Raw genomic sequence first — 16,137 nt, 5'->3', positions numbered from 1 at the left:
CACCTGCCTGTGCACCGGGTCCCATAAGCGCCGTCCGCGGTTCCCTGGAGCCGTGTCCGAGCGGGCGCAGGCGATGAGGAGGGCTCCGGCTACCCGCAGACCGCTGCGCTGTCCTCTCCCTGCCGCAGGCTCCTGGCTGGTCGCACGCCGGGAGCAGCGTCTTCCGGGTGTGACGCGCCTGACGTCACGGCGCGGTGCACGTTGGGAGAGGCGTGCCCAATGACGTCGGGGAGGCGGCACCCGGATCCAAGATGGCGGCGCCCTGTAAGCTCTTGCCGGTCGTTTTTTTTTTTTTTTTCAAAACAACGGCCGGTGGGTGTCAGGAGGGGGGAGGACTCAAGAACCGGAGGAGGTCCGGATGTGCCCTATTTAAGGTGGGGGGATGTCCTGGTCAAGCGCTGCCTATACTCTTGTGGTGTAGCAGCTATGGCAGACCAGGACAGCCAGGAGCAGCAGCAGCTGACCCCTCCACCTCATGAACGCCAGCGGAAGAAGCAGTCGGACACCTCGCACACGGACAGCCGCTCCAGCAGCGGCAGCAGGAGAAGTAAGGTGTCGGATGCTTCAGGGCCATCCAGAAGGGATTCATCTTATGTCCTGCCACAGCCTCCAAATCCTGTACCCTTTTGTGACTTCAGGGGTGAGTGATCTTCGTGAATGTCACTTAATAGTAATGGAAAGTTATTATGTGCTTCATTCCTTAGGAACCTAAGAATAGTAGCGCCAAAAAGAAGCACAGAGTTTGCGCCTTATGCCAGGCCCCCCTTTCCATAGATTGGCAGAAACAGCTTTGTGCAAGCTGTATTAACCAAACCATAGCAGAGAGCACCCCGGATTTCGCTTCTAATTTGAGGTCTGTAATCCGTTCTGAGGTGCAGGATTCCCTGAAAGGCTTGCTAAAGGGGAAAAAGATCCCATAAAGATATCTCCTCCGAATATGATTTATCCTCCCAGTCAGAGGATCTTTGCCTTTGTGATTCGGCATCCTCCTCTTCATCAGAAAGTGGTAGGCCCTGTTTCCCTATTGAGGATACTGACAAGTTGGTCAGAGCGGTCAGATCTACCATGGGGTTGAGGGAGGAAAAGGCAGCCAGGTCCCTGGAAGACATTATGTTCGCAGGCCTGGAGGAAAAAAGACGCTCCTTTCCAATGAATTCTAAAATTCAAACCCTTATAGACCGGGAATGGAGGAAGCCGGAGAAATCAGGAGTGTTGCCCTCATCCTCTAAAAGGAGATACCCCTTTGAGGATAGTGTCTCTGGGTCCTGGGACAAAATTCCTAAAGTTGACGGGTCTGTCGCCCGATCATCCAAAAGATCGTCCCTACCCCTGGAAGATTCCGGCAGTCTAAAGGATGCTCTGGATAAGAAGGCAGATTCCTTCCTGCATCACACCTGGGAAGCAGCGGCAGGGGGCCTGAAGCCAGCGGTAGCAGGCACTTGTGTCGCTAGGTCACTTATGGTGTGGCTTCAGCAATTAGGAGACCAGCTCAAGGATAAAAAGATATCCGGAGATAAAATCCTCTCCAATCTGCCTTTGCTACAAGCAGCATCTGCTTTTTTGGCCGACTCCTCAGCGGATTCAGTTAAACTCGCTGCCAGGTCTGCAAATTTGTCTAATGCTGCCAGACGAGCCCTGTGGCTCAAGGGTTGCCCAGGAGACCTACAATCTAAGCATAAGCTTTGTTCTCTTCCTTGTGATGGTAAACTTTTGTTTGGCCAAAAACTGGATGAGCTTTTGGAGAAGGCTGGCGACAGAAAGAGAGGTTTCCCAGGGTTCACGGGGGAAACAAAAAGGTTCCATTTTCGGAGGAAGAGATTTAACCGGGGTCACCCTCCGGGAGAAAGGAAAAGATGGGAGCCCAGATCTAAAAAGGACTCTGGTTACATGTTTGGAGGACCATCCTCCAGTACCAAAAAATCTCCCCAATGACGCGAGGCTAGACGTCGGGGGAAGGCTTTCCCATTTTATCCCAGCTTGGGAAGCCATCACTTCAAATCCCTGGGTGTTGGATATCATAAAGAACGGCCTAAAGATACGCTTCAGTCAGGTCCCTCACCGAACCTTCATGATCACCTCCAGGAGGAAGTCCAGGGAGGAGCAGATGGCCCTAGAATCGGAAGTATTAGACTTAGTCAACAAGAGGGTCCTTCACGAAGTTCCAGTTTCACAATGGGGACGGGAATTTTATTCCCCCCTGTTTGTGATAAAAAAAACAAATGGGTCCTTAAGGACCATTATCAACCTCAAAAGTCTAAATCATCTGATAAACAACCAGACTTTCAAGATGGAATCGGTGAACTCTGCAGTAAAACTCCTACACCACAATTGTTTCATGGCAGTTATTGACCTAAAAGATGCCTACTATCACGTCCCAATCCATCCAGACTACCGGAAGTACCTAAGGGTAGCCCTGTTCATCCAATTGAGACATTTCCAATTCACTGCCCTACCTTTTGGACTCTCGATAGCACCAAAAGTGTTTACAAAGGTTACAGCGGAGGTGACAGCTTTTCTCCGAATCAAAAACGTGGTGATTATTCCCTATCTGGACGACTTTCTGATAATAGGGAAATCGGAGGACCACTGTTCCTCTCAACTTTTAGAGGTCAGGACAGCTTTACATCACCTGGGGTGGTTAATAAATATTCAAAAATCAAAGCTATCCCCCTCAAGGACTCAGATCTTTCTGGGCTTGACCCTAGATTCCCAACTCCAATCCTGTTTCCTCCCGGAAGACAAGGTTTGCGAAATCAGCCTGGTCTCAAGGGCCATAAAGTCTCCCGTGATGTCCTTGAGAGAAGCAATGTCCCTACTAGGCTCCATGACTTCCTGTCTCCCTGCAGTTAAATGGGCCTAGAGTCATATGAGGCTTCTTCAGTGGGAGGTCCTGTCAGCACAAAAATCCTTCAACGGACATTTAGGAAAAAGACTATCTCTTTCTTTGGAGACAGTAAACGCCCTCTCCTGGTGGACAAACAGGGAGAATCTGACCTCAGGCTTACAGTGGTCCAAACCAGTCGACCACACAATTGCAACAGATGCAAGTGGTTCCGGCTGGGGGGGGGTCATCTAGCAGATCTCTCAGTTCAGGGGCTCTGGCTACGTCACGAAAAAGAAGCGTCATCAAACCTAAAGGAGCTTTTGGCAGTAGAGAAATCCCTGATAGGCTTCCTTCCCCACATACAGGGTCGCCATGTCCAGATCAGGTTCGACAATCGGACAACAGTGGCGTATATAAATCACCAGGGAGGAACAAGATCTCGCTCCCTTATGGTAGTGGCAAACAGGACCCTGCATCTAGCAGAACAGCATCTCCCATCCCTCAGTGCTCTTTTCATCCGGGGGGTAGAAAATTCAACGGCAGATTTCCTCAGTCGCCACATGTTAAGACAAGGAGAGTGGGCTCTAAACCCGATAGTTTTCCAACAGATTATCCAGCTATGGGGGTCACCGGACATAGATTTGTTCGCCACCAGGGCGAACAGGAAGGTGGAGAGATTCTGTTCACTAAATCCAACAGAGAATCCCTATGCTGTAGATGCTCTCCAGATACCCTGGAAGTTCGGGAAGGCCTACGCGTTTCCACCGATACTGATGATCCCGGCAGTTGTGAGGAAAATTCAGGAGGAGGGGGCGAGGATAATTCTGATAGCCCCCTTTTGGCCAAAAAGACCCTGGTTCTCCCTGCTTCGCCTAATGTCGGTCTCGGATCCCTGGGTCCTGCCGGACAGGCCGGACCTTCTCATCCAGGGGCCGATATTCCATGCGCAAGCCAAAGGTTTCCATCTGGCGGCTTGGAATTTGAGAGGTTGTTACTGAGCAATAGGGGATTTTCACCAGGCCTAGTTTCTACCCTGTTGGGTAGTAGGAAGCCCATAACAACTAAGATTTATTCCAGGGTCTGGGGAAAATTGTTATGTGTCTAACCTTTTCTGGCTGTCCTCTCAATGCTCTGTAATCCATCTGAAGCGAGGGAGAGGTACCGCCCTTTTATTTCAGACGGTTTCCTGTCCTTGGTGGGGCGGATCCCTCTCTCAAGGTGTGCTGTCATGGGTTCAGGAAAAACTGGCTACCGGTAAGTAACCTTGGTGTTTTTTCCTGATTCTGTATAAATTTTAGAGACAGAAAAAAAGACTCCAAATGCTCCTATATGAAATCTAAGACATATAATAGTGCAGTATAGGCCCCTAGATTGGCATGGTGCTTTATTATGGCTGCAGACAACTCAGAACTTGTATAGAACAGCCTTGTACATAAGGCCCACACCCATGTAGGCATGTATGATTTTTGTCAATGGAAAAAAACAAACCACGGTAATAGTATCCAATTTTTACAAATTTCCAAAAAATCTTAAAGCTAAATTACTAAATCATTGGCTCCTACAAATACAACCAAATACTTAAAATTGATTTGAAAAAAAATCATATAGGAAAACATTGGACCTAGCCTAAGCTGCACAGTGATGCAGTGTTAGTATTGTATATATGGATTCATAGGACACAGTCCGTCGGCAATATCAGTAATTTGTGGTCACTGGACAGAACCGCCTCTTACCTCACGGCATCCACAGCTCTTCTTTTCATTAGCTGGCCTGGCGCAATATCAGGCTAATCAAAATAGGAGCCTGGAAAGGTGTCAGTTAAGAGACTCCCATCCAGCGGCCACAGATTATCGACATGGCCGATGGAATGGGTCTTGCAAATCGATTCACAGCAACTTTAGTTCGGACTCATTTAAACAAGCCAATAATCTGGAAGCGCACATTGATAGAAATGCTTGTTCCAGCTTATCAGTTCGTGTAAACAGGCTGCCAATCACCCGATGAACCATTCAGATCACTCATTCATCGAGTTCCATAATAAGCAGGCTTAAAGATCATCGTTATTGGCACGACATTGTCATGTGTATACAGGAGATGTGCTGCAAATAGCATGATCTATGTGCAAAAAACAATCGTATTAACAATCATTCTGTGCACATAGAATTCCGGTTGGCATGACTATACTGGTCAGTACATGGTTGTCAATTGGCTTGTATACACCGAGACTGATTACAAGATGAGAGAGCCATTACCAAACTTTTCTGGCAGTGGCTTATCTCCTTGCCATACCAAAGGCTCAAGATATGAAATCTAGCAGGCCGGTTTCTAATCTGTACCCCTACCTCATCCATCAGGAAAGAGTCAGGAGGCCCCATGCACATTAAATTGTTTTCCGATCCCACCGATATTGTCGGGTTCTGACAACTTTAGTCAAATGTGTATCCTGACCTTAAGTTTAGGTACAATGGTGTACCTGGTGTTTAGATTGTTTAGCTTATGTCGGATTATACAGACTGGACATTATTACAGCAAACTGTACTCTGGGAAGTAATATGTTCCTGTTCACTGACAGCAAACAGACATCTTGACAATGGTGAGAAACTTTATGCAAATTTCTTATGCCATGTGCATTTAAGTATTTTTTCTCTATGGAAAGATTTAAAGGGCCTTTCCACATTTTAGAAAAGTAGTCACTAGTGTTGAGCGATACCTTCCGATATCAGGAAATATCGGATCGGATTGGATCTGGCCGATACCCAAAAAGTATCGGATATCGCCGATTCCGATACCGGAAACCAATGCAAGTCAATGGGACACAAATATCGGAATGAAAATAAGCCCTTTCTTTCCTTGTAGGTTAATTCTACATGAAGGAAAACAACTAACAATAATGTAGAATGTATTGGTGGAGGTGGTTGCCCAAATCGATTTAAAAAAAAATGACGTGGGGCTTCGCACTACATTTGTGTCCAGCCAGGTACAGCAGGCAGGAACGGGCTGCCCCCAACCACCAGCTGCCTGTTTGTACCTGGTTGGACACAACAATATAGGGAAGCCCTTTTTTTCTTAATTATTTCATGAATTTCATGAAATAATTAAAAAAAAAAAAATACGTGGGGCTTCGCCCTATTTTTGTGTCCAGCCAGGTACAACTAGGCAGCTGGGGGCTGGAATCTGCAGCGCAGGGAGGCCCAAGCTTTCTGGGCCCCCCCCGCTGCAAATTGCAGTCCGCAGCTACCCCGGAAAATGGTGCGTTCATAGAAGCGCCATCTTCTGGTGCTGTACCCAACTCATCCAGGGCCCTGGTGCGGTGGCTCACTGGGTAATAAAGGGGTTAGGGCCAGCTTGGTATTATCAGCTGGCCCTAAGCCCGAAATTCATGGGGTCACGCCAATTAGACATGACCGCCATGAATTTCTAGTAAAGTATTTAAAAAAAGCACAACACCCAGAATAAAGTCCTTTAATTGAAATAAACACACAATTCTTTATTGTTCTAAATTAAGCCATACCTACCATCACGCCCATTCCAGCTGAAGCCAACGATCTCCTGCAATAAAAAATAAATAATAAACCAACATCATCCTTACCTTTCGATGGTTCCCAGGACAGCTCCAGCTCTGCTACATCGAGATGACAGGCTGGATCGCAGCAGAAAGCTGCCATCCAGCCTGTCATGCCGCAGGCAGACACTGAGAAGCGCAGGCATGCTTGCGCTCCTCAGTGTCAGGCTGTGACGGCATCCAGATGAGCCGAGTATCTCACGCTCACCTCATGCGCAGGAGAATTCTCCCACGCTGTCAGTGACGTGCATGAGGTGAGCTGAGTTCATTGTCGGCTCATCTGGATGCCGTCACAGCCAGACACTGAGGAGCGCAAGCATGCCTGCGCTTCTCAGTGTCTGCGGGATGACAGGCTGGATGGCAGCTTTCTGCTGCGGTCCAGCCTGTCATCTCGATGTAGCAGAGCTGAAGCCGTCCTGGGAACCATGGAAAGGTAAGGATGATGTTGCTTTATTATTTTACTTTTATTGCAGGAGATCGTTGGCTTCAGCTGGAATGGGCGTGACGGTAGGTATGGTTTAATTTAGAACAATAAAGAATTGTGTGTTTATTTCAATTAAAGGACTTTATTCTGGGTGTTTGTGTTTTTTTTAACTTTCACTATGGGGTTAGTAATGGGGGTGTCTTATAGACGCCTCTCCATTACTAACCTGGGCTTGATGTCAGCTGGCATTATAAGCTGACATCAACCCCAGCCCTATTACCCCACTGCCACCGCTACAGGGCAGTGGGAAGAGCGAGGCAAAGTGCCAGAATTGGCGCATCCTGTGGATGCGCCATTTCTGGGGCGGCTGACGGCTGGTGTTTCTAGCCTGGGAGGGGGCCAATATTCATGGCACCTTTCCTGGGCTATTAATATCAGCCCCCAGCTGTCTGCCTAGCCTTTGCTAGCTATTAAAATAGGGGGGACCCCACGTAATTTTTTTTGGGGTCCCCCATTTTAATAGCTAGTAAAGGCTAGGTATTCAGCTGGGGGCTGATATTAGTAGCCTGGGAAGCTCCGTGGGTATTACCCCCTTCCCAGGCTTCAAACATCTGCCCCAGCCGTCTGCTTAACCTCCGCTAGAGACTAAAATTACGGGGAACCCCACGCCAATTTTTTTTTTAAGAAATCCTTTATTTTAACACTAATTGACAAGTACAGTAACCAACACTGTCACTGTACTTATTATATATGTGACTGACATGTTTCTATCTATCTAATCTATGTGTGATGCTCTATCTTTCTGACTCGCCCGCTGGGCCGTGGGGCACTCGGATCCGGGCAACAGGGCAATAATGGGGGCAGTAGTGGCAACCCGGTCCGTGGCTCAGGGTGGTCAGACCAGTGGCAGTCTTCTATATGTTTTGCAATGTCCGACTACGCCACCCGTGGATTGCGGTCAGGGTTAACCGCCGCTGCAGTGCAGACCGCTGGGGCTGATGTAAATGTGCAGCACTGAATAGTACAACTCCCCATGGTAGGAGTATGGCCCCAGGGCAGTATATAATGGATGATGGAGGGGATGATTCCGACAGCAATAGCCAGGAAACTGAGGCCTCTTAAACAGTTCAGGGTCTTTATTAGAACAGTTGAAACGACCCAAAAACAGGCCCGGCTAGGAGGGGGCCTGGATGTCTGAGAACAAGTGGGAAGCTGGCCCTGATCAGGGTGAGGGTTTAGGCCTACCGTGCTCTCTGCGCTCTCTCTGGCTATTTCCCTCCTCGTGGTGTAATAGCCCACGTTCCTGAGCTCACCGTGTCTTCTCGCCCGTATGGCTGGCGACTTGGGTCCCTTTTTACTCTTGGCCTGGTGTGGCTTCACCGGTCTCCGGGCTTCTTAGGCCAAAGGACATACAGTCCCCTGCGGACTGGTTATTTGCTGTAGGACTTGGAATCCTAACAGCCTCGGACACCAAAGTCCGGTAGATTAGTTTCTCTATCTGCCAGGACAGGCTCGCTTCGCCTCTTGTCCCTGGCTCGTGGCTCTCCTACTGCCACACGGCCTCTTAGGCTGCAACACAACTGTCCCTCACTGCTCTGGGACACCTCTCAATCCAGAGACAGGTTGTCTAGTTCTCTCTAACCCTGCCCCCAGTTCCAGCTTTTATAGGGGCAGCCTGCTCCCTCTACTGGCCGGGGACAGGAGGTATTGCATGCTAATGGTCCTTGACCAGAGAACCTCCCCCTTGCTCTCAGACACGGCTTTATTATACATTTGTGGCATCCAGGCCAGGGTGAAACATTCCCCCCTAGTAAAACTTAGTACTCCGGGACTAAGCTTAAAACAAGAATACTTATGCATGAACATTAAAACATGACAAGGCAAGTGAAGACAAACGACGCACAGGTTGAATTCTTAAGGTCACACATTTCTGTTCTAAATTGTCGGGTACAGATGCTGAATTGCCGGCCGGCTTTTTTAAAGAGACGGTGCATGAAAACACTATTATTTTTTTAAATAAATCCTTTAACACTAAATGACAAGTACAGTAACCAACTGTGTCACTGTACTTCTTATATATGTGACTGACATGTTTCTATCTATCTAATCTATGTGTGATACTCTATTCTTTCTGTTCTAAATTGTCGGGTACCGGTATATGCCGCTGATGAATTGCCGGCTTTTCATGTTTCACTGTGAGCACTGTTCCCATCGATTTGGGCAACCACTGTAATGCCACAACCACCATGGCTGTGGCATTAACGTCTTAAAAAAATATTAATTCCGCTATTCCATTTAATTGTAATGTAAGGGAGATAATGTAATGTCAGCGCTTGAGCAGGAGAATTCTCCCACACTGGGATGGCATTCTGATGACAGGCTGGATCGCAGCTGAGCGCTGCCATCCAGCTTGTCATCGTTCAGAGACACTGCAGAGCGCAGGCATTATGTGAACTTCCGATTCCGGTATTCGATATTGTAAAAGTATCGGAACTCAGTATCGGAGCTCCGATACAGCGAATATCGGTCGATACCCGATTTTTCAGTATCGGAATGCTCAACACTAGTAGTCACCCAACATTTGCTGTTATGTAAAATAACAAAGCCAGATAGTACTCTCCAACCCCTCGGTCCAGCATAGTCTCCCCGCCACTACTCCAGTCTCTGTTTTTCTGCAGCGGTGACTATAAGCATGACTATAGCGCTCATCACCGCTGTAGTCAATCGCTGAGATCTCTGCCGAAGAAGATGACGCTGGTGGGGTGAGTACTATCTGGCTTTTTTATTTTACATGATGGTAAACAATTGAGGACCACTTTTGTAAAAGTGGTAAAACCGCTTTAAGCTTTATTTTATAAGTACGGTATATATGATTACTAGGTCGGGAAATGTTAATGTTGACAAAATAATGCTTACATTGAGGTGGTACCGCTAATTTTATATTACTGTGTTTTATATATGATGTGTACATATTTTATGTGTAAAGAACTACATTTGACATAATAAATATAAAATAATTATTAATAATTTCACGGTCATTGAAAAGATTTTACTTTGAAACTTAGTGGTGAACATTGATATAAAAGTTATGATTACATATTGCATATTTGAAAATGGGGCATACTATACTGTGGCTCTGTATGGCATCCAATTGTTTTTTTGCACACCCACAGACTTGGATGGATGAGTCTCATCTGATTTACGGAAGAAACTAGCACATGCTGCTATTTTTGTTCTTCACATACAGATTCGGTCATTTAAAAAAAATGCTAATTTGCACTGCCCCATTAAATAATTTTGGTCCGAGTGCTGTCTGTTTTTTTTCACCGTGTGAACAAGCCTTAGAGGGGTATTCCCATCTCCAAGATCCTATCCCAATATGTAGTAGGTGTAATAATAATATTAGCAAAAACTTCCAATTACCAATATAGTATAGTTCTTTTGATTCGCTATGTCGCTTATCCTATGTGCAGGGCATTGCAGTAGCTTAGGTATCCATGGTTACGACCACAAACTCCTAACTGTCATGATCTGAGTGGTCGTAATCATGGATACCTAAGCTACAGCAGTGCCCTGCACATGGGGTAAGTGACATAGTGAATCAGAAGAACTATACTATATTGCTAATTGGAGGTATTTGTTAACATTATTATTACACCTACTACATATTGGGATAGGATCTTTGAGATGGGAATACCCCTTTAAATGTCATACAATTTGTGAAAGATCTCACAGAGAAACCCTTTGTTTTTTGCGGTTTGGACCTTGTCGTATTGTTTGTTTCCTGAGTAATCAGGCAGAAACACTTTGTATTCATTAAATCATTTTTGCTTTATTTATCAACATACTTTTTTTTTTAATTTTTTTTAAAACTAGTATTCATTCTTCATACCCTGTCTTAAAGATTTTCCCCTTAATCCAGTGTCTGCTTTGCATTTTCTTCTAGGCTTTAACCAAAGCCGAGACACAAAGAGAAAAATGTACTCCTTCATCCTTATATGGTAACAAGCTGAAAAGCAACAGACTGACGATTAATATGTGAACTACAGCTAGTTGTGACAGCAGCGTAGAATAATGTTGACGAGATTAGTTTGCACACAGAATACAGCCCAACTGACATCATTAGAAAAGTTTTACTATTGCTGTCTTGCTTAACTAAGGAATAGTTGTAGTTAACCTATTTGGTCTTTCATCTTTCAAATAACTAAGTCTATATAAACAATCAATAATCCGATAACGAAAAAGAATCCCTCTCAAAAATGATCAAAATCAATAATTCTTTATTATGACAGCACACAAAAACAATACAATAAAAAGACTTGAAGTCGTATTCCCATCTCAAGATCCTATCCCAATATGAAGTAGATGTAGTAATAATAATAATAAGCAAATACTGTACCTCCAATTAGAAATATAGTATAGTTATTCTGATTCTCTGTCACTTACCCCATGTGCAGGGCATTGCAGTAGCTTAGGTATCGTAACCATGGATACCTAAGCTACTGCATATGGGGTAAGTGACATAGTGAATCCGAAGAACTATACTAAATTTCTAATTGGAGGTATTTGCTTATATTTATTATTATTATTATTATTATTATTATTATTATTATTATTATTACTACTACTACTATGCTGGAATAGAATCGGAGATGGGAATACCACTTTAATATATACGGTATATAAAATGTGGGGAAGTTACATAATGTTGAATGCAGACCCAGTGACAAAATGCATGGTCATATAAGTATGGTAATCCTATAATATATCAAATCTAATAACCCATCTCTTATCTGTGTCCCCTATATCGCATTTCTAGTCTCTATTAACACAATAACACCAAATGCATAAGGTAGAATCATAAATTAAATAGGTTTAGATAGATGATGCAATTGGTGTAGTACAGAGATCACCTATAGTGCTGGGCAGTATATTACACATCTATTGTTCATATAGTATGGTATGTTGTAGAACCAAAAGTTGTAATGCACATAATGGCAAACTCTATTATAAGGAGTATCCTCCCTCTAGTGGGGATGCCTCTATTGTACCGTTATAATGGTCATATACAAGGAATGTGGAAAAGCATATTGTGCACCCATCTCAGTATCTAAGTCAGCTAACAAATAAAGTAGCACTCTGTAGCGCTATAGCATGCAAATATGAAATATATGTAATTTTAATTGCATTACTGCTCTAGAAAATAGGAAAAATGGAGAATACTTAGCACATAAATTGGCCAATTCATGTGTACCACGTCAGCCACGATAAGGCTGTTCTCGCTGCTGGGAACCTATCTAATGTGAATCACATTAGATAGATTCCCAGCAGAGAATCGCCTTATCGTGGCTGACTGGTACACATGAATTGGCCAATTTATGTGCTAAGTATTCTCTATTTTTCCTATTTTCTAGAGCAGCAATGCAGTTAAATTGTCATATATTTCATATTTGCATGCTATAGTGGTACAAAGTGCTACTTTATTTGTTAGTTATATATGGAGATGTCTACTCTTAGTAAGCACCTCTACACACCTGTTTTCTGTTTGGAAGTGACGGTCAGTCTTTTGATATTTGTATACATAGGCATATTTGACTGAGCACTTCTCCCCTTAGCCTCTGGTGGTTTTAATCACAGCAGGATCCTATTTTCCCATATAAATGTAGGCTTCAGCCTAAGAGAGGATTCACATTAGGTAGGTTACCAGCAGAGAGAATTGCCTGATCATGGCTGCTGGGTGCACATGAATTGGCCACTTTTATGCTCTAAGTATTCTCAATTTTTCATATTTTCTAGAGCAGTAATGCAATTCAAATTTCATATATGCCTGCTATAGCGCAGGGATGTCAAACTCAAATACACAGAGGGCCAAAATTAAAAGCATTGATAAAGTCGTTGGCCATCCTTGATATTTATTAACCACTTCGCACCAGAGCCTGTTTTTGCCTTCGTGACCGGGCCAATTTTTTCAATTCTGACCACTGTCAATTTACGAAGTAATTACTCTGGAACGCTTCAACGGATTCCCCTGATTCTGAGATTGTTTTTTCGTGACATATTGTACTTCATGATAGTGGTAAAATTTCTTTGATATCACTTGCGTTTATTTGTGAAAAAATCTGAAATTTGGCAAAAATTTTGAAAATTTTGCAATTTTCCAACTTTGAATTTTCATGCCCTTAAATCAGAGAGATATGTCACACAAAATAGTTAATAACATTTCCCACATGTCTACTTTACATCAGCACAATTTTGGAACCAACATTTTTTTTTTGTTAGGGAGCTATAAGGGTTAAAAGTTGTTTTTCCAACAAAATTTACAAAAACATTTTTTTAGGTACCATATCATATTTGAAGTCACTTTGAGGGGTCTTTATGACAGAAAATACCCAAAAGTGACACCATTCTAAAAACTGCACCCCTCAAGGTGCTCAAAACCACATTCAAGAACTTTATTAACCCTTCAGGTGCTTCACAGGAATTTTTGGAATGTGGAAGAAAAAAATTAACATTTAACTTTTTTCACAAAAATGTTACTTTAGACCCAATTTTTTTTATTTTCACAGGGGTAACAGGAAAAAATGGACCCCAAAATTTTTTGTGCAATTTCTCTTGAGCGCGCTGATACCCCATATGTGAGGGAAAACCACTGTTTGGGCGCACAGCAGGGCTCGGAAGGGAAGGAGCGCCATTAGACTTTTTGAATGTAAAATTTGTCTGAATAATTAGCAGACACCATGTTGCGTTTGGAGAGCCCCTGATGTTCCTAAACAGTGGAAACCCCCCACAAGTGACACCATTTTGGAAACTAGACCCCTTAGGGAACATATCTAGATGTGTGGTGAGCACCTTGAACCCCAAAGTGCTTCACAGAAGTTTATAATCAAAAACGTTTGTCATCCCTTAATTTTGCATTATCATAAGGGTAATAGGATAAATTGCACCATGAAATTTGTTGTGCAATTTCTCCTGAACACGCCGATACCCCATATGTGGAGGCAAACCACTGTTTGGGCGCACGGCAGGGTTTGGAAGGGAAGGAGCGCCATTTGACTTTTTGAATGTAAAATTTGTTTGAATAATTAGCGGACGCCATGTTGCATTTGGGGAGCCCCTGATGTGCCTAAACAGTGGAAACCCCCCACAAGTGACACCATTTTGGAAACTAGACCCCTTAGGGAACTTATCTAGATGTGTGGTGAACCCCAAGGTGCTTCACAGAAGTTTATAATAATCCGCTGTAAAAATAAAATTTTCACAGTTTTCCCACAAAAAATGTTTTTCATTCCCTAATTTTGCATTATCATAAGGGTAACAGGATAAATTGCACCTTGAAATTTGTTGTACAATTTCTCCTGAGTATTCTGATACCCCATATGTGGGGGAAAACCACTGCTTTGGTGTACGGCAGGGTTCGGAAGAGAAAGGAGCGCTATGTTGGCTGGGATAGGCAGCAGACACCATGTCACATTTGAAGAGTCGCTGACATGCCGAAACAGCAGAAACCCCCACAAGTGACCCCATTTTGTAAACTACACCTCTCAAGGAATTCATCTAGGGAAGTAGTGAGTATTTTTAAATTTATACCATTGGGCAGTGAAAAAAGCATAATTATATTTTTACCACAAAAAAATGTTTTACCCTCAGATTTTACATTTTCACACAGGGCAATGGGTAAAAATGGTGCCGAAATATGTCACACAATTTCTTCTAAAAGTGGCAATACCCCATATGTGGCTGTATCGTACCACTCAGCCATGCGGCGAGATCTGGGAGAGACGGAGCGCTATTTGACAATTGGAGAACAAATTATTGTAGAATAGGCATTTGGATTTGGGAGCACAAAATTTTCTGAATTTCTTTTGGGGGGCAAGGGCCATTTTGCTTTTCCAGAGCCTTTCTGCTACCAGTAACTTGGAAGTCCCTTATATTTTTAACAGATGACGGACCTGAGTGGGGACTAGCTTTTTTTGAGGACTGAGTTGAAGCTTTTATTGGGAACATTTTACGTAACATTTATCCGGCGCTCTAGGCTGAGCACTTACATCGGGGTTTCCATCTAAATTTCCAAGTGATGTAATTCAGATGAAACCCCTGCGGGATCCATTCACTGTAATGAGGCAGCAGAGTTACTCTGGACTCCGTCTGGCCTCTGTTTAGCGGTGTCCTTTTTTTCAGAAGTGCACAAAACTGTGGCCAACCGCACTTTTATGCACGCCTAAAACAAATGACACCGTGGATCACAGGCCAGACGGCATCCACAGTGGCCTATATCTGCCTCATTACAGGGAATCTTCCGTCATGGGTTCCGGCTGAATCACATATTTCAGAGATTTACACGGAAACTCTGGCGTAAGTGCTCAGCGCAGAGCGCAGGATAAATGTGTGCCGAGCCATACTGCGATCTTTGGGAGACATAATAAACAAATCAGTAGCAGGTGAAGAATTGGTTTTATTTATTTTTTTACGCCGTTCCTAGTGTGATATAACTGATTAGATTACTTTATTCTTCGGGTCGGTGCGATTACAGAGATACCAGATTTATATCGGGTTTTTATGACTGACAGCTGTCACACACTAAGAGACGCTTTTTTTTTGCAAAATCTAGTTTTTGCATCGCCATATTTTGAGACCTATAATTTTTCCATATTTCGGCCGACAGAGTCATGTGACGGCTTGTTTTTTGCGGGACGAGTTGACATTTTTATTAGTACCATTTTTGGGTACGGGACATTTTTTGATCGCTTTCTATTCCGTTTTTTGGGAGGTAAAATTAACAAAAACCAACAATTCAGGAATTGTTTTTTTAGGTTTTTAGGCAGGGTTATTCTTCGGGTCAGTACGTTTACAGCGATACTACACGTACTGTATATTTTTTTTATGTTTTGGAGCTTTTACACAATAAAACAATTTTATAGAAAAAATATTTTTTTTGCATCGCTTTATTCTGAGAGCTATAACTTTTTTATTTTTCGGCTGATGGAGCTGTATGGCGGCTTTTTTTTTGCGGAACAAGATGACGTTTTCAGCGGTACCATTTTTATTTCCATTTTGCTTTTTGATCGCATTTTTTTCCACTTTTTGTTTGGCGATATGAGGAAAAAGCATAGTTTTTTGCTCCGTTTTTTATTTATTTTTATTATGGTGTGCACAGAAGGAGTTAGTGTGACAGTTTTATAGCTCGGGTTGTTTCGGACGCGGCAATACCAAATATGTGTATTTTTTTATTTTTGCATAAATATACGGATTTATCGGTTTAATATTTTATTTATTTATTTTAATTTATTTTGTATTTTTTTTTTACCAGTTTCAAAACATTTTTTTTTA

General features: G+C 43.4%; 2 protein-coding genes across 3 annotated transcripts in view; one reads left to right on the top strand and one right to left on the bottom strand.

Moving 5' to 3' along the window:
• The window catches only part of GJC1 (gap junction protein gamma 1), a 143,042-nt gene that overhangs the window by 42,916 nt on the left and 83,989 nt on the right, over nucleotides 1–16,137 (top strand). The gene's annotated exons all lie outside the window — the stretch shown is intronic.
• The window catches only part of HIGD1B (HIG1 hypoxia inducible domain family member 1B), a 167,799-nt gene that overhangs the window by 149,433 nt on the left and 2,229 nt on the right, over nucleotides 1–16,137 (bottom strand). The window lies entirely within an intron of this gene.

This window comes from Phyllobates terribilis, unplaced genomic scaffold (assembly GCF_046119375.1).
Source record: "Phyllobates terribilis strain yellow unplaced genomic scaffold, ASM4611937v1 Scaffold_5__5_contigs__length_657084704, whole genome shotgun sequence".
Classification (NCBI taxonomy): domain Eukaryota; kingdom Metazoa; phylum Chordata; class Amphibia; order Anura; family Dendrobatidae; genus Phyllobates; species Phyllobates terribilis.
The sequence above is the reverse complement of the archived record's forward strand: the minus strand, read 5'-3'. Positions and strand labels throughout refer to the sequence as shown.